Source organism: Podarcis pityusensis, assembly GCF_964106645.2.
Source record: "Podarcis pityusensis genome assembly, chromosome: Z".
NCBI classification, from domain to species: domain Eukaryota; kingdom Metazoa; phylum Chordata; class Lepidosauria; order Squamata; family Lacertidae; genus Podarcis; species Podarcis pityusensis.
In genome coordinates, this window is record NC_138044.1 from 31,308,366 (window position 1) to 31,331,218 (window position 22,853).

At 43.4% G+C, this 22,853-nt stretch overlaps 1 protein-coding gene and 1 pseudogene across 5 annotated transcripts in view; one reads left to right on the forward strand and one right to left on the reverse strand.

Annotated features, from left to right (window-relative positions):
* LOC308468843 (putative G-protein coupled receptor 34) overlaps nt 1-22,853 on the reverse strand; it is a 217,741-nt gene that overhangs the window by 4,887 nt on the left and 190,001 nt on the right. For 3 of the 4 annotated variants that reach the window (XM_080991319.1, XM_080991318.1, XM_080991320.1), the window contains one exon: nt 1,983-2,098. The gene's annotated coding sequence lies outside the window, so the exon portion shown is untranslated. Of the gene's footprint in view, nt 1-1,982; nt 4,784-13,809; nt 13,911-22,853 lie in introns of those variants that run through there. The other variant, XM_080991317.1, reaches the window with a different exon arrangement.
* Nucleotides 12,918-14,862, forward strand: LOC308468838 (RNA binding protein fox-1 homolog 2 pseudogene; annotated as a pseudogene). The gene has a single exon. The product of its transcript is annotated as an RNA binding protein fox-1 homolog 2 pseudogene (transcript).

Below are 22,853 nucleotides of genomic sequence, written 5' to 3' on the forward strand. Positions count from 1 at the left end.
ACTTTTAGCTAATCATTTAAATTTTGACAAAACCTCAGTATGTGTTTTGTTTAAGAAGTTAAAGGAAATCTAAAATTCACAATTAAATGTTTTAAGTGCTATGTTTTAACACACCAGAACCAAAGTTGCACAGAATGAATGCATCTGTGCATAACTAGTGTTTCATGTGCACTTACTTTGTCCTGTGATTTATTCTGTTTGTCCCATGATTTCTAGTCATGCGTCCAAGAGGGGTTCTCTTTGTCCCATTGCTTTCCCCAGGAAAACTCACCGTTTCACTGCTGAATCAGAACATCAATCCACAGAAAACCCAATAGACATTTGTTCCAATTCAACAGTAAACAGCAGATCTTCCTGGGGAAAGTGACAGAACCAAAACAAAAACAAAAACAAAAGGAACCTCTCAGACCAGGGGCACTGCATGAGCTGCTGGTGGGCGCATGCATGACACAGGCTGCGGAGCATGAACGGAGCCTGTGTCAAGCCCTCATCTCCAACATGCTTCTCACCTGGGCCAAGTGGGGCCACGCTGCACCCCTGTGCACCAGCAGCCCTTAGCAGGCACAAAGGGAACACTCACACTGCCCTGCCAGCGCTGCACCACTTTGTGATACTGCAGCGCTATGTGGAGGAGGATGCAACAGGCATGCACCCTTCCTGTTGTGTCCTCTTTACGCAGCCCTGTAGCACAGGGCTGGCAGGGCAGAAGGAGCAAGATGCACTCCCCCAATGCCCTCCCCACGTGGCACCACTTTCTCAGAACTCCAACTATTTAATCACATTATTTAATGATGAACAGTGCTGGATTTATGTATAAGCTAAACAAGCTATAGCTTAAGGCCCCACTCTCTTGGGGGCCCCAAAAACATTTAAAGAAAAAAATTGGAGTACATTTCCAAAATATAAGATAAAGAACAAATAAAATAAACACCTTCATACAGCAACAGTGTTTTATGTTGTGTAGACTCCCATGATGTAAGTAATGGGCCCCACCTGCTAGCCTGCTCCCTAAAATATCACTTCTTCTTAATTGTAATTTCAGTTCAACAATTACTTTGATAAAATACATATTTTGTTATGTGGAAATGGCTTTAGGTACCTACTAGGTCCATAAATTACCATATAGCATATATTCAACACAAAAAACAGCGACAATTTGTTGCTGACAAAGGACAGCTGGACATATAAAGGGCCCCATTACCTTCAGTAGCTTAGGGCTTCATTAAACCTAAAACCGGCCCTGATGATGAACCTACTGTTTCAGAGTGTCTAATGTCTGTGGACAGAGATTTGCCAGCAGAAACTTCCAAACTGACAAGCAAACCCAGAATTGGTGCTATATTTGTATATCTCTGCCAATATATGGGAGTGGGCAAGAGCTCAGTGGTACAGCATCTGCTTTGGATGCAGAAGGCCCCTGGTTCAATGCCCTGCTTCTCCAGATAAGGCTGGAAGGGACCCCTGCTTGAAACCGTGAAGAGCCACTACTGGTTAGTTTGAACAACTCTGAGCTAGATGGAAAAATTGTCTGACTTCATATAAGGCACCTTCATGTGTTCCTATGATAGGAGCAAAACATGCCATTATGAAGCACATTTTTATCTTAGAAGAAGGTTTTGCAATTTCCTTTAAATACCAGCATCTTTGGGTATCTTAACTATTAATGTTTGTAAGCAAAAGCTACCCCCCCCCCCATTTCTATACCATCTCTCATTTTTCAGTTTTATTTACAATCTGAAAAACAAAAATATTTGCTTTTTATTTACAAAAATCCACAAAGACAAAAACAATAAACAAGAAAACAACACTATCCAGGACAGAAGCGAAAAAATACCCAAGAGTTTCAAAAATCAGACCTATTGAAATCATAAAGCTCCAAGTAATATGAAGGTTATCAAATACCATACCTATGCCTGGTTTTCCAGCTTATAGCTTAAACTAACCATTTTAGGCTTAAAAACAAACCAACAACATTTGCCTACCTTTACAGCTTCGGCTTCTTTCACATGTCCCAGCTCTTTTAAAAAGTCCAACGAGCTCGTGACAGAATTTCATGTAGTGTCTCTGCCTCTTTCACCTCTAATGTCAAGATGCTATACTGTCAGCAAAGAGATGGAAGTGGTTTGGTATGTGGGAGGGTTTTTAATATATATAAAAAGAGCAAATCTACAAAAATCAGCCCACATCTAACAGTGTCTGAGCCTGCTGCAGAAAGAGCAGAAGTGAAAGAGTGTGCTTGCTTGCTTGCTTTTCAGCAAAGGGAAACAGAAGCAATTTGATGGAAAGGGGGTAGGGAGTGGACACTTGGGCTTAGGATGAGAGGTGATGGTGTTTTCCTTGTGCGCTTTGTATACCGCATGTGTGTCTTGGGGTGAGATACATATGCATCTGAGCATGCAATTATCAGAATTCCTTCTGTTTTCAATGTTAAAAGCTGTAAGTTTCATTGCTTACATAGCCACAAACATATACAAGAGGCTTGGAGAAACCTCAATTTTTACAAAGCGCAAAAAAACCCAAAAAACCCCCACAACCTACCCATTGGGAGACCTCAAAAACAGCCCAGTGAGGCTTCAGAATTCTTACTATCTGGTGTGGGATTTAGGGACGGGGGGAGTGGAGTTGCTAGGGTGGATGTTGTGTTGGTTGTAGTCCAGTCTTTCCTTAGTAAAAATTGTAACTGGCCTATTTAAAGGGTAGCACATTTGGCCTTTTGAAATGATACAATGAAAACAAAATGTAATTTTAATAAAGCAACATCTTAGCAACCACCTTTATATTAGTTGTTCATTTTAGCTGTCTCTACACTAATACACAGAGTACAGGAAACAAGCAAGAGGAACTTGAGCTCTTAATACAGGGTGGCAAATATAACCTAATAGTCATTACTGAATCCTGGTGAGATGAGACTTAAGACTGGAATATAGAAACTGGTGCCTCCCCCCACCTCCAGCTGGAGCTCTCCAGAATTCAGCTCTGGCACCTCTCAGATGGGCACCATTGCCATTCTCAGAGAACAAGGGAGTTCAGGGTGAGCTCCAGCATCCCTTTTTCTAGAAAAACAGCACTGGGTACAACCTATTCAAAAGGGATAGACTAAATAGGAAAGGAGTAGGAGTAGCATTATATATAAAGGATGTGTATGTTTGTAAAGAGATCCATGACCTGGATCATGGAAAGCAGACTCAAAGTCTATGGGTAAAAATGGTAGGAGTAAGAAGCAACAGTGATCTTACTATGACTGTTGGCTATAGACCTCCAAGCCAGACTGAGGACTTGGATGATGCCTTCCTAGAGCACCTTACCAAACATTCAGAAAGGAGAGAGGTAGTAGTCATGGAAGACTTCAGCTACCCCAATATCTGCTGGAACTCAAACTCTGCCAAGAATGCAAGGTCCAACAAATTCCTCAATTGCTTCACTAACAATTTCATTTTCCAGAAAGTGGAAGAAGCAACAAGGGGATCCTCACCAACAGGGAGGAACTGACTGACAAAGTGAAAGTACTGGGGAGCTTGGGAGGAAGTAATCGTCTCCTCTTGGGTTTCATTATAAGCAGGCAATTAAGAAGGCTGATTTCAAAAAGCTTAAGGAACTACTGAGTGAAATCCCATGTATTTTTTTTGCACTTTTTTCTCCTTCTTTGTTCTTTCATCGCTTTATTTTCTATAACAAATTATTTTAATGAAATGGTGTGTGTGTAACACCCAAAGAAACCAGCGTGGCTGCATAAGTAGCTCCCAGATGAGCTGAAAGGTAAGAGATGGAAGCTGGGGTGACAACTTGAATAAAATATTGTTGGGCCAGGTAACCCACCTTGCACACCATTTGAATGGGAATGCCCATCCACTTTGTGGGGGCTCAGCCCCCTCAAATATTATATTGTGGGGGCCAAAGCCCCCATAGCCCCTAGGAGTTGGCTCTTATGGATGGAAGAAAAGAGAAATCATGAAAGAAAAATATACACAAGCAGCCAACACTTGCAGGGAGAAGGTTCAGGTGAGCCAAAACACAGAATGAGCTATTCAATGCTATTCAATGACAGAGAGAAGGCAGAATTGTTGGACCCCTACTTTGCCTCTGTCTTCACCCAAAAAGAATGAGCCACAAGCTTCATGGATCAGGGGAATACTGTGGACATAGTATCATAGAATTGTAGAGTTGGAAGGGACCCTAAAGCTCATTTAGTCCAACCCCCTGCAGTGTATCTTGTATATTTATTTCAGTAAGCCTTTTGACAAATGATATTTTTGCAGAGAAGCTGGTAAAATGTGGGCTGGCTGAGGTTAACTCCCTGACCCCCACAGTGGTTTGAAGTAGAGCTCTTGCTTATTGTTTAAAATATAATATTGGTGTGAGTGGTGCAGTGCTAGAATAATTGTCAGAATCTACTTTTGGCACAGTTTGTGGTTTGTGTTTGTTTTTAAGCCATGTATTAGATGGAACTTAAATTGCTTGAATTGCATGGTATTATATGTTATATGGACGTTTCAATTTGTATAAAAGTTAGAAGGGCAGGCCTACAGAAGGGCAGGGCGAGGTTGGCTGTGTACCCTCCTGGCCCGTTCTCCCATCCAGCAAGTGGGTGTGTTTTTGTATAGCTTCAGCTGTTGACTGCATATTGTTAGGCTGTAGAGAGGAATCTGATGTATCCCAAGTTAACCATTGGTTCATTTAGGCAGATTAGGGGTGACTCTCTAGGGCTGGAGGTAGGGAACCTCTTCCAGCCCCACTTGGAGATTTTGGGGATTCAATGTGATACTTCCTGCATGCAAGGTCGGAGCTCTGCTACTGAGCTACAGGCCTTCCCCCATTAAAGCACCCAGAGCCAGGGCTTTTTTGGCTGTGGCTCCGATCTGGTTGAAAGCTCTGTCACAAGAGACTAGGGCCCTGTGGGACTTGACATCTTTCCGCAGGGCCTGCAAGACAGAGCTGTTCCACCAGGCCTTTCACCAAGGTACAGCCTGACACCCTCCTTTGGCAATCCTCACAGAACTCTAGCCCAATGGTTGCCATTAATTTGATTTGAACTGATTTTATAATGAAATGATTTTAGAATGTTGTATTATTTTACTGTTGTTAGCCGCTCTGAGCCCGGCTTCGGCTGGGGAGGGCGGGATATAAATAAATTATTATTATTATTATTATTATTATTATTATTATTATTATTATTATTTCCAGGCTCTCCTCCCATCCAAGTACTCAGCAAGGCTGATCCTTCTAAGTTTCCAAAATCAGGTAAGTTCAAGGTGGTGTGGACATAGGCAAGGATGGGTGAGACTGAGAAATAAGCAACCAGGATGTTTTAATGGGCAATTTTATTTCTGATCATTCAACAACAGGGCGGCAGAATCCTTTCCCAATACAGCACAATTCACCCAGAGATTTCTCAGTAAAACATGATGCAGGTGTGGGGCCAAGGGTTGAAGACCCATGACTATTTCTGCAGTAGGTTCCCTGCAAGGTCCCTGTCTCCAGCATCATGAAGCCACCTAATGAGCAGGAAAGGGGAGATTTTTTTACCACTAATAAGATGCCTGACCCTTTGTGCTGACAGGAACCAATCAGAGTGAAAATAGTCAGCCATTGAGGATGGGCTGCCAGGGTCCTGTGGAGAAGGCAAGCAGGAAGATCTTCAAGGAGGTGTTGTCTCCATATGTGCCACAGCTAAGGATTTCCAGGAACTGAAAAGCAAAGGGGACTTGGCTTTCCCTTTCCAGGGAAAAGTGTGCAAGTCCTATTATGTACAACAGAAGTTCATGGGAAACACAACTTGAAGTCACTGTGGAAGAAGACATTGGAATGCACCAAATCATTTGCCCATTTACATGCACAGAAATTAGTAGATCAATCTGAAAGGCAACTCACGGAATTCTGCACTGATCACCACAATGCATCCCTCCTCCTCCTCCTCCTCCTCCTCCCTCTTCCTCTTCCTCTTCCTCTCCTCCTCCTCCTCCTCCTCACATAATTATAAGATTATTGTATAATCTTAGGAGGTTATATATAGTCTTCCCACCCCTGTGGCAGTGAATGTGTTTCCATTAGGAACATAAGAACCACCTGCTAGATCAAGACAATGGCCCATCTAGTCCAGCATCCTGTTTTCTTGCAGTAGCCAACCATTTTTAAAAATTCCTTATATACCATGTCCCAATATCTTTTGGCGTGTTTACATTGCCACCATATTTGCATCAGGGAGCCTTCTGCCTCAGAGCACTTCCAACATAGATTGGACCCTCTTCTATTCATTTCAGCAAGCTTTGATGGTGTCAGATACCATCTGTACAACATTTTTTGTATATTTTCTTTTACTGCAAAGCGAGCAGGGGAAAAAATCATTTTATTCCAAAGTTTCTCCTAATCGGTAAGCTCAATATTATGCCCAATGTCAATCACCCAATGTATCTTCACAGCTTTGACTAGCTCATCTTTGCTTTCCCAGTCTAGTAGGATTTTATATATTTTATATATATTTTTTGTTGTTTCCCATTAGTATCTTTTCAAATTCTGAGCCCTCTTCAGCAAATACTTTCTCTTTCTCTTTTCTAAAGCTCTTACTCACTTGCATATATTGGAACCAGTCTGTAAATATTTTTCCTGTTTCTTACCTCTTTTTCAATTGTACCAAATCTTACTTAAAGTCTAGGAGGTCTTTGTATGTTCCCTAGACTTTATCCATATTTAACCTTTTTACTGCCACTGCTTCCATAGGCGATACCCAGCCTGGGTCTTTCTTTCTAAAAGGTCCTTATATCTTGCCCAAACATTGTATAGACTTTTCCTTTTTAAAATAATAATATATTATTTATTTTTTCAGATTTTGAAATTTACGAACAATTATCAAACAACCAACATAGAAAGAGAATTCTGAAGAATCTTCTGGACTTTGCTCTTCCCCTTTGTGGGTCCTTATATTAACCTTTTCCTCCTGCATATTGTCTATTAATCCAAATCTATTAAATTTCCATTCTAACCAAAATTCAACATTAAACTACAAGTGTTATTCCAATTCTACTAATAATTTTAATTATTTACAGTGGCTTTTAAGATAATTTATATATTTTCCCCATTCCTTACTAAAATTTTAGTCTTTCTGATTTCTGATTATTCCAGCCATTTTTGCCATTTCAGCATAGTCCATCAACTTAATCTGCCATTTTTCTTCAACCTTTCCTAATCACATGGTTGAAAAAAAATTGTGGGCTTTGGTTTTATCATAATATAGATAACCATGCCCTCCAAACACCAGATCAAACTCTTCTAGATCCAAAATGCCTTCATCCTTCACACTTCCTCACAGTACATTTTTTTGCACCTATTAATATTTTAAATGTAAAATCAAGCCTGTCCTTTCCAGTGAAAGATCAATGGAGCCAGAGTTCACCAGGCATGGGTAGACCTCTGGGAACAAGCTGTGAAACCATTCGTTTATCACGTCCGTGACGTCGATGTCTGAGCTCAGGATGCACAATGAGATGTCCACAAAAATATCCCCCACAGATATAAAAGGAGTTGGTGTAGTTTCTTGCATGCTGCTCTATAATTTCAAAGGCTTCTGGAAAAATTAAAGAAAGAAGTAGGGGTCGGTAAACCATGTTTCCAGAAAGCAGAAACAGGGGGGAGAGAATGAGGGTCTTCTTCTAAGAGGTGTGTCTTCGACTATGAAATCGACAGCAGATCGAAAGCAACCTCGAAGAAGTGTGTAATTCTCCCAAATGAGAAACATTTCAACACTACCCAGCCCACCCAAATATCTTCTCTCCCTAGACAGAAGCAAAATCAGACCATTACTGAACCTTGTTTGGGGGATAGGCGACCCTTCCTTCTCCAGTGAACAGTTAATATATGCCAGTATGCTCCAACACAAATGACGTAACAGCTATGTGGCTTGGCTTTGTCATTTCTGTTTTGGTTGACCACATTTTTTATAATGTTGCTGTTAAATATGCTGAATCTTCTCTAGTTAACATACATTTTTAAAAATTTTGTTGTTTTTATTCAACAGAAATGCTGTTATCTATCTAGGTTGTTTTTATATAATCCTGACATAGTTACACTGCTAGAGCCAGATCATTCAAAAGCTGCCACACCTCTTTCCTTTCATCAACATGCTGTCATGACCTTTGGTTTGTGGCCCACCTGCACCACTGTCTGGATAGATATAGCCTTACTACTGTTGTCTATGCTCTAGTAACCTGTAGGACAGATTACTGCAATGCTTTATACATAGGGCTGCCTCTGAAGACACTTCAGCTGGTGGAGAATTCGGTGGCCTGGTTGCTCACCAGGGCAAGACAGTTTGAGCATATTACATTGATCCTGGCCTGACAGCACTGGCTGCCAATTAGCTTCTGGGCCCAATTCAAAGTGCTGGTTTTGACCTATAAGGCCTTAATTGGCTCAGGGCCGCAATACTTCAAGGACTGCCTCTTTCCATATAAATCTACCTCGACCCTGCGATAAGCTTCTGAGGCCCTTCTTTGTGTGTCTCCTCCTCAAGAGGTCTGGAGGGTGGCAACACAATAAAGGGCCTTTTCTGAAGTGTCTCCCCATTTGTGGAATGCTCTCCACGATCTTTCCCCAACCCACCCTGCCCAAACCCCACACTTTCCCCCAACCTGACCCACCCAAACTGCCAGACCTTTACCCACCCCACCCCAACTCTGTGATGCTTCTCCCACCCACCCCACCTGAACTCCACGCTCTTTCCCCAACTCACCCTGCCCAATCTCCACAATCTTTATCCCACCCACCCTGCCTGAGCTCTGTCCTCTTTCTCACCCTACTTGCCCAATCTTCATGCCACAGTTGCCCCCGCCCGCCCCCCTTGCCTTTGTCTGCTGTCTTTCCTCCGCCACTGTGGCAGCAGTGGCTAGACTTCGGCCATATGTCTTCCAGCCCCACTTAACTGAAGCTGCAGAGGAAAGCTGCAGTGTAGCAAGGGACAGCAACTAAGGGATAGGTAGATGCTGGAGACGACAAGGAACAAAAGGGCTCATGGAACAGCTTCACAGGGCTTAAGGACATGAGATCTGTAAGGTGGAGATGGCAAGGTAAAATGTTCATGCAGGCTTTCCTGGAAAGGCCAATCCAGTTAACTATGTGTATTAAGCTGATTTGTGATGCAGTGCAGAGAGAAGAAATATCATGGTGCAGCAGCACAACTGGACACCTTCATCTGTCCCAGCTGCAACAAAGCATGTCTCTCTCATATTGGTCTCTGCAGCCATAGCAGGTGCTGCAATTTATCCAGCAGTTAGAGTTTGTCCCCAAAGGCCCCCTCCACCATTGTCTCCTGAGAAAGACAGATGCCAGCAGATGTGTTTTGTACTTGTTTCTGAATGTAATTGTATTGTCCACTTTATGCTCTTCAGCCATGTGCTGCTGCTTATTATTATTATTATTAGTAGTAGTAGTAGTAGTAGTAGTAATGTTGGAGGTATAGACATTTTTGCAAATAAGTAAAACTAAGTCTTCAACTGGGAAAAGGTGACAGGAAGCAGTGGCTGATGACTGAAAATGATAAAGACACTCCAAAGGCAAAACAATAGAGATTTTCATCAAGGTCATGGGAAACTATAGCCTACAGAGCCACAAACCAGTTTGGCTTCAAGAGACTTTCAACTTGCAGCACAGAAATATGCTCTGATCTCCCAAGTCCTGTTCACAGCATTGGGTGAATTGTGTGTTAAACTGGAGCACATTCATGACAGGAACCATCTCTTCTTTATCTGGATTCAGCAAAACACATCCACCACTGAACAACCGTGTGGTTCTTTGATCTTCTGGTGTTCTGCTTTGTCACACTTCCCTTTGCAAGGGCTGCCAGAAGTGGACTTGGGGCTTCCACAGGCATCTTTTGAGCAAGTCTTGGCTCCGGGGGGGGGGGGGGGCAGCCTTCACTCTGGGGAAATGAAACAAGATGCTCTGCACCTCAGCCTCTCCACACATGAAGAATTGGACCATCACCACAAAGCTTGCGAGGCAAGCCACTATTGGTGGTCCAAAGTTGCTGTTGCACCTCAGTGCCTTGCATCTGCTTGGGGCTGTCAGTTTCTTGGATTTGCTTAAATGCACCCTGCCTGCACAAAAAGCACTGGAAACCGAAGAGGCTGAAAGCATCCAAGACGATTCTCAACATCACACCTTGCCAGAGTTCTACATCACTTTCATCTCACAGCAGGAGATGTTTCACCCTGCTGTTCCCAGATTGGACTGTTCTAGTTCTTGCTCAGGGGAAGTTGGTGTGTAGACCATATCTCAAAGCCAGTGGTAAAGATGACCGGCAGTGGCCACAGGAACACCTTAACAGAGAAGACACAGACACCTCCTAGTGGAAATTTAGCTCCAGGTTTAGCTCCTTCAAATTGCAGCCTACTCTCCCATGTCATACACGAAAGCAACATAGTCCCTTGCACATTTCACTTTCAGCTGCAAGGCACATGGTTGGGAATGAGTTGTTCTTACTGAGTACCAGTCCAAATAACTTTTGCTACTGCAGAACAGACTATATGGCCCAGTTTCAGCCCCAGGTTGGGATAAGTGCCATGTTCCCAGTAAAAGTACCCACAGGGAGCCTCAGTTTATATCCACCAGATAAAGGAGATCAGGATAGGCAAGGACTTGCTGTAGCCACCAGTTAATAAACCAGAATACTTGCAACTTGTCTAAAAGCCACAAACACACAGGCATTTGTGGGTGGTGTGGCAATGACATAGATCACTTGCAGAAACCAAGAACAAGGTGTGAACAGGGCTGTCTTCTGAAGCAAAGATCAGGCACCCATAAGCAGAGGGCATTTTGTAGTGTAGGAAGATGACAACAAACACACAATGCAGACAGCTAAAATTTCCTCAAGGCAGACACCTAAAGGGTGCTAGATGAGAGTGATGCTCTATCAAGTTGCGATCAGATACCACATTAAATTCCATTAGGGACATATGAAGTTGACTTATGGCAGCTCAGTCTATTTGTCCATCCAAGTCCCATAATGTCTATTTTGGCTGGCAGCAGTTCTCCAGCGTCTTACTGATCAAGACTGTTACAGAAGCGGCATTCAAGTCCTGTTCACAGCATGTGGAAGATTGTGTGTTGGTTGGTTTTTTTAAAAAACTGGAGCACGTCAGTAACAGGAATAATCTCTTCAGCATCTGGAGTCAGCAAAGCACATCCCCCACTGAACAACCATGTGGTTTTTTTGAGGCTGTGGTGCTCTGCTTTGTTGCACTCCCTTTTGCTGGAGCTGCCAGAGGTGGGCTTGGTGCTTCCAGGGGCATCTTTTGAGCAAGTCTTGCTTCTCAAGAAGGCATATTTGCTCCCAGGAACAGCCTTCACTCTGGGGAAATGAAAGAAGATGCTCCACACCTCAGTTTCTCCACACATGAAGAATGCCATTCCCGCCATTTTTTGGAGGGGATGAATTTGCCATACCCCTCCTCCCCTTGAAGAAGAGGAGAGGTGATATTTCCTTAGGGGATGACATTATGGTCTGAGGATTATTTCACCCAATGGGGAGAGGTGATGACAGTATATTTATGCTTGTTCAGTTGCATTTGTTGAATCTGACTAATTATTAGTTTTGCAGATCCTCAAGTTGTTATATTATTCACATTTGGTTGTCTTGACTCTTCTTCATGGTGTGCTTGCTGGCAATTGGGTCATCACCATCAGCAGTCCAGTGTTGCTGTTGCACCTCAGTGCCTTGCAGGCAGTAATAGAGAAGAAGCCAGGCACCTCCTTGGGTTAGATTTGAAATGAATCAGCCACCAACCTCTGGATATCTTGTCAGGTGAATCAGCTACATCTGCCATTGCTATCTCAACAAGGAACAGGAACAGGAACTTTGTCAGTTAGTGGTAAGGAGGATCTGGTGAAACGAACACTGTGCTGCAATTGAAGTACTTCAGTCCTCAATTAATTAGTCTTTGGATTTAGACCATTTAGCAGTTCCAAAAAGCCAGACCAAAATGGGATGGAAGAAAAAGAAACGGGGACTGTGCACTGCTGGCAGGAAAGCAGGGGACAGGAAAGGCACACCTAGAGGACCCTGGGGCTTGATGGGGGCAGAGAGTGGCCAAGTCTATGGCTCAACAGTGAAGCTTCCTACTCATGGACCATCTTGCTCAGATTGTTTGCACTCACTTTTCAGCGTCTCTCCAGGGTTTCAGACAGGAATCTCTTCCAGCACTACCTGTAGAAGCCTCCTGGAGCTTTCTGAAGACCAGGCCAATGCTCTACCACATTGATTCAACAGGTCAATTTCCCGAAGGGTGGGTCGAGGCGATAATCATCCCAATTTATAAAAAGGGCCCCACATCAGACCCGGTGTGTTGGCCTGGGAATCCGATTCAGAGGCTGAACCGGAGGAATCCCAGTCTGCACAGGAGTCCCCGCCTCCAGGGCCAGCTGAACTGGGGCAGGGCCTTGATTCTGAAGCGCCCACACCTGTGCCGGATCCTCAGGAGCAGGCACCAGGTGAATCCACTCTGGCTCCGGAGGTGGTTGAGGACACAGTGCCTACAGGTGCGCCTCTCCCAGTCCTGTCAAGGGAAGGTGAGTCTCCCCCTGGGTCCATTTACCCTCCAACCTCTCCTGAGCTGCAGAGGCTCAGGGCAGAGAGGCGGAGGGAACTGGTTTCTCCCAGGAGGAGTGCTCGCCTTAAGGCCAGGAGAGGCGGGTCTCCTGGGGGCCGAGACCGCCCCTGGCCTCAGAGAAGATAAAGGCCAGTCAGCCCGGTGCCAGGTTGTGGGAGCAACGTCGTTGAAGAGCTGTTTCGGCCAGCACCCTGTCCTATTCCTCCAGGGTTCCTGTCCTTGCCCGGCTCCTCACTTTGGACTCTGCTTCGCCCATGGAGGACTGTCTGCCGACCCTCGACCCAGGTCCTGGACCTCGCCCCGCAGTAACCGCCCCCTGGGACCAGCACACCTGGCAAGTTACAGACCTATTAGTCTTTTACCTATACCTAGCAAATTATATGCAAAACACCTCTATATCAAATTAACCAGTTGGATGTACGCTGAGGCTATCTTGGCGGAGGAGAAAGCTGGATTTAGGCAAGGCAGATCTACCATAGATCACTGTTTTGTCTTAGCACATCTTATTGACAAATACGCCAAGAAAACCTGTGGGGTCTTATATGCAGCCTTCATTGATTTGAAGGCTGCCTTTGATTCAATTTCACAAGTAAGACTCTGGGCCAAATTGAATACATCCAGTATAGAGAAAAGATTATTATTATTGACTAATGGCCTATATAAAGATACTGTGTTGTACATAAGATCCTCCACAAATGGCCAACTCATAGGCCCAGTACCAGCCACCAAGGGGGTTAAGCAAGGCTGCATTTTAGCCCCAGCTTTATTTAACCTATATATCAATGACATGGTTAAAAGCCTAACATCTCCGGAGTTCCATGCTCCTAAATTGGCCACAAAACCAATCTCAGTGCTCTTATATGCTGATGAGGGAGCTGTGGAGAGGGCGGCCGGGGGAGAGACAGTCAGAGAGGAAGAGAAAAGAAAGGAAGAAACACGAGAGAAGAAAGGGAGGAAAACCAGGATCATGGGGAACCCCCCGCTCCCTCTAGGTCGCCATTCGGAGACGGGGCACAAAGCAAATAGGCAAAGGGTTCTGCCACAGCCCCACCTGGCGGAAGGGTCTTTCTTTCCCCTTTCTCCAACACCTCCCTCCCCCCGTTTTGGTTTATGGAGAAAAAGAAAATGGTCACTCAGGGTAACCAGAAGCCGACAGCCACTCCTGACACAATGGTCCAACCATTCACAACAATCCCATTCCCACCTCCCCCACAGAATGGGATCCCCACAGAGTATGGCGTACCCCACACTCAGGACTATGCAGGCCAGACCAGTGTGCACAATCTGACAATCTACGGGAGTACACAGGCGCACGGAGAACAGAAAATGAACACAGCCACCACACAGAATGGATCTCTTATGCAGACAGAAGGAGGGGCAAAGACGGATGGCCAGCTGTCACAGACACAAAGCAACGAGAGTACCGAGAGCAAATCTACTCCAAAGCGGCTGCATGTCTCCAACATTCCCTTCCACTTTCGGGATCCTGATCTCAGGCAGATGTTTGGGCAATTTGGCAAAATCCTTGATGTACAGATAATCTTTAATGAACGTGGCTCCAAGGGATTCGGGTTCGTAACTTTTGAGAATAGTGCTGATGCAGACAGGGCCAGGGAGAAATTACATGGCACTGTGGTAGAGGGCCGTAAAATCGAGGTTAATAATGCCACCGCCCGTGTGATGACTAATAAGAAGATGGTCACACCGTATGCAAACGGTTGGAAGCTGAGCCCTGTGGTTGGAGCAGTGTATGGCCCTGAATTATATGCAGTTCCAGGCTTCCCTTACCCAACTGCAGCCACCACAGCAGCCGCATTCAGGGGAGCTCATCTGAGGGGCCGAGGGCGGACAGTGTATGGCACAGTGAGAGCAGTACCTCCAACAGCCATCCCAGCTTACCCAGGTGTGGTTTACCAGGATGGATTTTACGGTGCTGACCTCTATGGCGGATATGCAGCCTACAGATATGCACAGCCTGCTACCGCAACGGCAGCTACTGCTGCTGCAGCCGCTGCAGCGGCTTACAGCGATGGTTATGGCAGGGTGTACCCAGCAGACCCTTACCACGCCCTTGCCCCTGCCGCTAGCTATGGAGTTGGTGCTGTGGCAAGTTTATACCGAGGTGGCTACAGCCGATTCGCCCCTTACTGAAGTGACATGTGCCCCCTGCAAGTGGGACAGCCCCCCCAGTTCATGAGGCCTGGCTATTGCAAAATTTACTAGTAGAGGAACTCTATAGCAAGAGGAGGAAAACAAAAGGGGGGAAAAGCGAGAAATACTTTTTTATACCTCACTATGTTCTTTGAATATGTATTTTTCCTTTAATTTTCTGTCTTTAATTCTTTTGTTCCAAAGATTGTGCATTTTTGGTTTTGGTTTTTTAAAAACTGTGGTAAACATAATGCATTTCCATGTGTGTATATGCATAGCTTATCCTACCAATCATAAAAAGAAATGAATAGTGCTAAGGAGCACCATTAGGAACCAGTATCATGAAGCTAAATCAGGAACGGACTTCCGGGTCAGCGCCATTGGTGAATGGCGGAGTTCCTCCGACTGGAGGAACGGGCTCCGTGAAAACTGGGTCTTCCCGCCGCGGCGAAGGTGGGGACCCGCTAGAAATCCCAGGCGGAGGAAGCCTGGGAACGTGGGGTTCGGCAGGGCACCAGAGGCGCCCCCCCCCACTCGCGGAGAATCCCATCTAGGGGCTCCGGAGCGAAGTGGGGTGAGAAGCGCTGTGCTACGAACTGACTGCTACTTTCACGGAGTGAAGCCGCACAGCCATTGCCAGAGAGCGCTGACTTTTTCCTGTGGACAGTTGGACTTAAAACAAGTACCCGTGAGTAAAAATGGAAAATTGGATCAAGAAATTGCTTTAATTTAGTAACGAAGCGGGAAGGTGTAAACAGGAAGTCCGCCTTCCATTTCTTTGTATATAGACTAAAGCAAAAATTTTGCAAGCTAAAGCCGGGAAGCTGTCAAAAAAGGACTAAATTTCCTTCATTTAGAACCACTGAAACCCCCCTTGGAAGCAGGAGAAAAGGGGGGGGCTCTGTTTAACCCTAACAGGAGAGGGAGTGAAGAAGGATAAGTTTCCATCGTCTCTAACCTGGGAACGGGGTGTCAGAGACAGAAACTGTTGCTGAGGTTCATTGACGGTGAACGTAACACTTTGACAGATAGCTAATGAAGAGAAACAAGTTGATTCTAATGTTGCCTTTTGCATCTTAAAGAAACAATATATCTGAAAAACGTCTGAAATATCTGAAAAATGAAAGTAACTTTCCTTTGTCTTTAAAAAAAAATGGCTACAAGTAGATTGTCTCCTCTAGAGGGAGCTGGCTAAATTGTCATTGCAGCATATTTGAGACCCAACATCTGTGAGATTAAGACTGTGGGAACAGACTTTTCCAACCTTGAACAAAGATGAGCTGGGAGAAAGACTGGTTGCTTGCTCTACGCAAGACAAATGCTTTGCTGGAACAGATGCATGAAAAGATTGACTTGATGAATGAGAAAATGGATTTGACTGGGACTTCCGGGTTGGCGCCATCGCCGAATGGCGGACTCCCTCCGAGCTCCGGAGGGAGTCTGCTCGGCAGGGGCTGGGTCCTACCGCGCCGGCGACGCGGGGACCCTTAAAAACCACGGGCACGGAGTCCGTGGACATGGGTGACTCGGCTTGCACCATTAGCGCCCTCCCGACTCGTGAAGGAGCCTTTTTAAAGGCTTCGGATCGGGTGCCGGGGAGCGGCGCGGTGCTTTGAGTCTTCTGCTTTCCCTGCCGAGCGCAGCCGCATGCCATTCGACGGAGAGCGCTGACTTCTTCTATTGAAAATTTGGATTATTAACAACAACCCGTGAGTAATTGGGAAACCGGGTTTAAAATTTTGGATTTGGCACGAGCGGGGGCGATTTAAAAAGGAAGTCAATCCCCCCCCTTACTGTAAGCATTCCAAAACAAGGACTGAGTAACCAAGGTCCAAAGGGAAGTATATTTCTGATAAAATCATTAATTCCACGATGTGAAATTATAAGAACTGTGCTGGAGGAGAAGAGTGGAGGGTGAGAAGGAAAATGCAACCCCCCCCCCTGGGAACCGGGGCGATTCGCGGAGCCTGGTGAAGAGAGATGGAGACTTTGACAGCTGTCAAAGTAGCTGTCAAAGCTGGAGAATATAAAGAGGACTTTGTTACGAGGACTTTGCTGGTTAATTTTGTTACAATTTGCTGTAATATGGATATAAACTGTCGGAAAATAAGGAACAACAATTTGACTTTTGGATCAGAGGATACAAAGTTATTACAATCCCCCTAGAGGGGTATCGGGACATTACAAGAACGGTCGTAGTGGAAAAATACTCCGGGATTCGCACAGGACTTGTTATCTTCTGGGAAAGCTGCAAAACTGAAATAGTATTTTATCTACAGAGGTATTTACATTAAAGGAGACAATAGAATTTTCTATTGAAGAAAGGAAGGGACTGGACGTAAGTTTCTGTTCCTGAATAACAAACCTCTGTAGGGATACCAGATTTCTGAATTAGAAAGTTTTAGCAGCTGAACAGGACAAGAAACCTGAGAAAGTGAGGAATAAGAAGAACAAAGGACTGACTACGACACGGAAAGAACAATGGGAGGAGTGGTAAAGATCAAGGAAATTAAAGGCCTTTGTTAGATTGGACACTTGAAGTTAAATATCATTAAAATTAATAAATTAAAAGAAAACCGGCAAGATGAAATTGGGGAGAAATTTGGCCATGAATTGAGACTTCCAGGATGATAATGTACAGACTGATGGACATGGGGAATTCAAACCGGGGAAGGGGGGGGGGAGATTTGGAATCCAAAGGCTGTGTAACAATCTTTTGAACTTTTTTTTTATATCTTTTATTTTCTATTTCTTTATATAACTTACGTATGTCATTTTATTTTGATTGGACGTGTTTAAAAAAAGGGAATTCATGGAAGGAATTGGGGTGGATCATGGGGAAAATCTTTTTTCTTTTCTTGTCAATGATGTGGGATGGTGCAAGATCTGTACAATTCAATCTGGATAGTGGGTTAAACAAATTAAGCTTCAAATTGGGAGTGAGAGCTTGTAGAACCAAATTAAGGAAAGGGGAATACAGTTGGGGGGGGAGGGGGGGAGTCCCAGAAAGTAGGCAATGAAAGTAAGGTTTTAAATATCTTCTTTCTCTTTTTCTTTTTTCTTTCTATCTTTATATTTCTGGAAACTTTAATAAATATGATTTAAAAAAAAAAAAAAGAGAAAATGGATTTGACTGTTGTGGTTAATAACATTGATACAGAAATCATCCAAGAACTAACCTATCAATCTGTACCGACTGAGCAAGTGCAGTTGACAATGGAGGAGGATGTGGCTGCACCTCAAATAGCACAAATGGAGAGACCCGAGGCCCTACAGGAGCATAAGCCACTGTTATTGAAGATTGAAGCTGGAGTGGGCCAAGGGGAGTCTGGAGATGAGGAGACTTCTAGCTTTGGAGAGATTCTGAAATTTGATTTTAAATTCATTTTGGATTACATCGAGGACTGTGGGGAGTGGGACTGTGGGGAATGGGTGAGCTGGATGAAGGGTGATGGAGACAATTTTGGGTTGGAATCCCCCAGAGACCTACTCCTCAATGAGAAAGAAAAGAAACTAAGACAGAGACCAACAAGAGACAAGGAAAAGGGCAAGCACAAACAAGATGAAGAAGAATTGCAGAAGGGACATGGAAGAGATTTAAGGGCCTCGGACATAAGGCTTCCAGGTTGATGGACTAGACGGAATGGACAATAAGGACAATAAGGACTGACATGACCCGAGACCAGGAAGAAGAGACGCTGGATGATGATTGGAAGAGAATTTATAATGGAAACTTTTTTATTTTAGAATCAGCTAATGAATATTAGGGAAAATGTGGGAATGAAACTATACGACTCTAGCAGAAATGATATTAGGAGTTATGTATATTTGAAATTTAAGATTTAAGTTTTATGGCACTTAGGGGTAAGATAAGGTTAAATAAATTAAGGTAATCTGAATAATAGAATATGGGGAAAGATGGTAAGGATTTGTTGAGTTAATTATTAGGTTAAATTGTTAAGACAAATTTTATAACAAAAATTGAGAAAGATGGAAAGAATTTGCTGAAACAATTACTAAACTAGAAAACAAAAACGGAGGTGTGAGGAGGTCAATGAAACAAGCAAATGGAAATTATGGATATGCAATTTGGGATTTGTGTTCCCCCCCCTCTTTTTTCTTCTTTTTTACTTTTTTATTGTTGTATTGTTATTGTCTTCTTTTTCTTTTTTCTCTTTTTGTATTGTAGTGTTGTTTGCTATTTTTTATTTTTCTTGTAATTTTGAAATTATCAATAAATATTATTTTTTTTAAAAAAAGAAACTAAATCAGGAACATGCAGACGTTTTATTTTACCTGGGTCTGGTGCCTGAGGCCTGCGATACACAAGGAATAGCCCCCTCTGCCTGCAAAGGGCAGTGCTGACTGGCTGCAGCTGGAACCTGCATGCTGTTTGGAAACGCAAAATGTTCCCTTTTTATCATCACCTGACAAACATGGGCTCAGGACGGTTCTAGAAGTGTCAAGATTTTAGAGTTTTCAAGACAAGACTCCTCAAAACTGCCCAAAGACTTCGTCTGTTAATGGTTTTAGGGGGACAAGACTTGAAATACATTTATGATCTTACTGCTTCTATACATAAGCCCCCCCCCTTTAGTGATTAACGTTCACTACCAAGGCTGTCCTTAGTTTCTTTCACTTGCTATGGTCTTCCTCTCTTCCTGTCCTTCCCCTCTTTTCTTTTCTGGAGGAGCAGCAGATGTGGGACAACGACTGCAGAACTTGAAGCCATGGTGGAGAGTTACATCTCCAATAACAAGGAATCTGATGGCCATGTTGTGCACACCCTGAAGTTATAGAAGAATGATTTTTTTTGGGGGGGGGGGGAAGCTTGCACCAGTGCCACTCTGAGCTAATCGGTCACCCAGTTTCCAAGATCCTTCTTCTTTTCACCCTAAGATTTTGAACCAGATTTTATATGGTGCAGAGGTTTAGGGTACCTCAAAGGTCTCTGGTCTGGAACCCCCACAGAATTATTTTTTAAGAGTTCTTTTAGGTTTACCCAAAGACGTGCAATCTGCCACGGTCAGGTTGGAAACTCGCATGTTGAACATAGAGAGCCAAATAGATAAAAGAATTCTCTGTTACTGGCTTAGAGTTCAACAGATGGACAACACTAGGCTACCAAAAAAATGCCTGATTGAGCTCTCAAGTGGATTACCCCTTAAAAACTGGGTACATCACGCTGCCCAACTGATGGGCAAATATGACCTCTCAGTGACTGAGATTAAAGAACTCCCCTTATATTCACAGAAAAATATTTTTAAACGAACCATAAGGGCAGTGGCAACTAAAAACGATCTAAACTCTATGTGCACATCTACATGCACCCCATTGTATTTTAAACTTAGAGAGGTCAATGAACACATATCTTATTTTAATGAATTGACTTTTGCACAGGATGTTCTGAAGTAGAGGACCTTATGCATTATATCTTGCACTGTCCGTTATATAATGATGCAAGAAAAAGATTTTTGGTACCTATAATGACTGGGTCCCCTGGCCAGAACCCCCTTGACATGATGTTATATCTCCTTGCAGACACAGATAAGTATGTGACCTGGCGGGTAGCACTTTTTGCAGCTGCTGTTAGGAAAATTAGAGCAAATTATATAGCCAAGGTAGCCATTAACTGTAAAGGAGATGAATTTATTTGATCCCATCTATCTACCTCAGGCTATGCTCTATCTTTGTCACCAAACTCTGAGTATAAATTGCACACTGTATTAATTGATATTGTTTTTAACATTAGTGACCATGTGATGATTTTAGCTTATGAATTGTATTGTTTAATGTTTTTATTTGTACATTGGGGGTACTTTTATAGCTTTGTTTAGAGTACGTAATGTTTTAATAATATAAATGTTTTAAGTCTTTTTTTTACCAATTCAGTATATTTTCTTTTAATTGTCAAATAATTCTGTGTACATTGCGGCAGCCTTTGGCTATGTGCAATAAAACTGACTGAGACTTGAAGGTACACCAAAAGCAAGTTGCGTCTTTCTCGTGCGAAGCCGTGACCAGGGTTTGCCATGCGATTCGCTTGGCTTTTTGTTTTTGTTTTCTTTAATAGTTGTTTGTAGTTCCGTCTTATGGAGATATATGCAGTAAATAAAGGGAGTGCCCCAGTATTCCTATATTTGTGATAAATAGTTCTCAAATGCTTCTTTGTTTGTCTGCACTCTGCGTTGAACCAGCTTGCTAGATCCCTTGCCCCCTTTGTGGCTGTATTCTGTATCGCAGATGATAATTGTGTTTTAAGCTTTTCTATAAGTATCTTAAAAAGCTCTAGGACCACAGCTGTGGAGTTAGTCGAAACAATAGCAGAATGTATATTCTTTAGCTCCACTGATTGAAGGAGGAGGATTAATTCTGCATTCAGCACAGGGGACCATTTAATTCTTTTGGGAGCCGGTATACCCAAATTCACCATGGGAGTATATTGTGGGTTGGCAATTGGTTTTTCAAAAGGTGGGCCTTCAAACACTAAAGTTAGAGGGAGATGGTCACTCTCAGTTTTATGGCCCACTTGGAACTTCATGACAAAGCCATACGCAAATCTTGAAATTAGAATATAATCTATAACGCTTCCACCTGCCTTGGAAAAATGTTGTTTAATATCAACAGTTCCCTCCGTTTTGCGACCAGGGCTAAGCAGAGCCGTAAAAAGTTGCATCTGCAATTGTTAGAGAGGCGTGTAACGCCTATATCTGTCTGGCTATCATGGTCCAGGAACTGCTTGTACTGAGTGTATAGACAGTTATCATCTGTTCCCGTTCAGGCATTGAAGTCTCCACCGATGAGTCTCTCTTCCATGCCTGGAGAGATTCCCAGCAGTGTCCGCCTTCTTTTCAACTCCTGAAACCTGGTCACCGTAGTCCCAATGCCCTTCAGGAACTCAATAGTGGGCAGTTGGCACTTCTTCTCCATTTCTGTGTGTCTCACACTGAGACCGGCGATATCCTCCAAGAGCTTGATAATCTTTATTTCCTTTTTCTTCTTCATCTCCTTCTCCAGATCCTCCAGCTCGGTCAGCCAAAAGCGCTGCAGCTCCTCCAGGAAGTTGCGCATCTGCTCAAAAGCGCCCATGATCTTGTTCTTCTCCTTCTCTAGCTCTGCTGGATATGCCTGGCTCTTTCTTCTTCAGCCAGTTTCAATTCCATAATCACTCGTCTCTCTTGCACCAGAAACTGGACTATTTGCTTCAACCACTGTGAAGCCTGGTCCAGATTAATCAGTTCATGTGCTCTTTCGACCTCTTGCAGACAATGCAGATGGGGGCCGCGCAAGCCCTGCAGAAAAGGTGCAAGGGTTCCCCATGTCCCTCGCAACCGGCTCTCCCCACCTGATGGGTTAACTTCTTCTCTCCCCCCCCCCCAATTTTTAAAATTAATTTTCAACATTTATCACAAACGTAACATATAACACACACACACACAAAAAATATACATTACAATACTAAAGAAAAAACACACAAAAATAATAGACTTATTACTTCTAAAACCCAATTTAACTTTCATTGTTAACTGACTTCCTCAAATCCCCCCTAACTGAATTTCATTGAGTCACTTTGTAACAGCTCTCCAAAATCATATTTCTCATAAAATTAACTCCTTCAATTTACTATTCTCTTTTCTTAATAATCTAGCCCATGATCTTTGACAATTCATTCTTATTCTAGTCCTAGGCCTGTTTGGTACTTTCCAGTAACTTCTAACATCTTATATTACAATATTTGGTTAAATATTCTTTGAATTTCTTCCAATCTTCCTGATGCTCCTCTTTCTTCTGGTCATGGATTCTTCCAGTCGGGTCTGCCACCTCCAAAAAGTCCAACATCTTCATCTGCCATTCTTCTTTTGTTGGTATTTCTTGAGATTTCCAATTTTTAGCTAATAGCAATCTTGTCGCTGTAGTGGCATACAAAAACAATCTAACATCTTTTTTGGGCAATTCCAATCCTGTAATTCCAAGTAGAAAGGCTTCTGGTTTCTTAACAAATGTATTTTTCAACATTTTTTTCAATTCATTATAAATCTTTTCCCAGAAGTCCTTCACCTTAGGACACGTCCACCCCATATGGTAAAAAGTGCCTTCATTTATTTA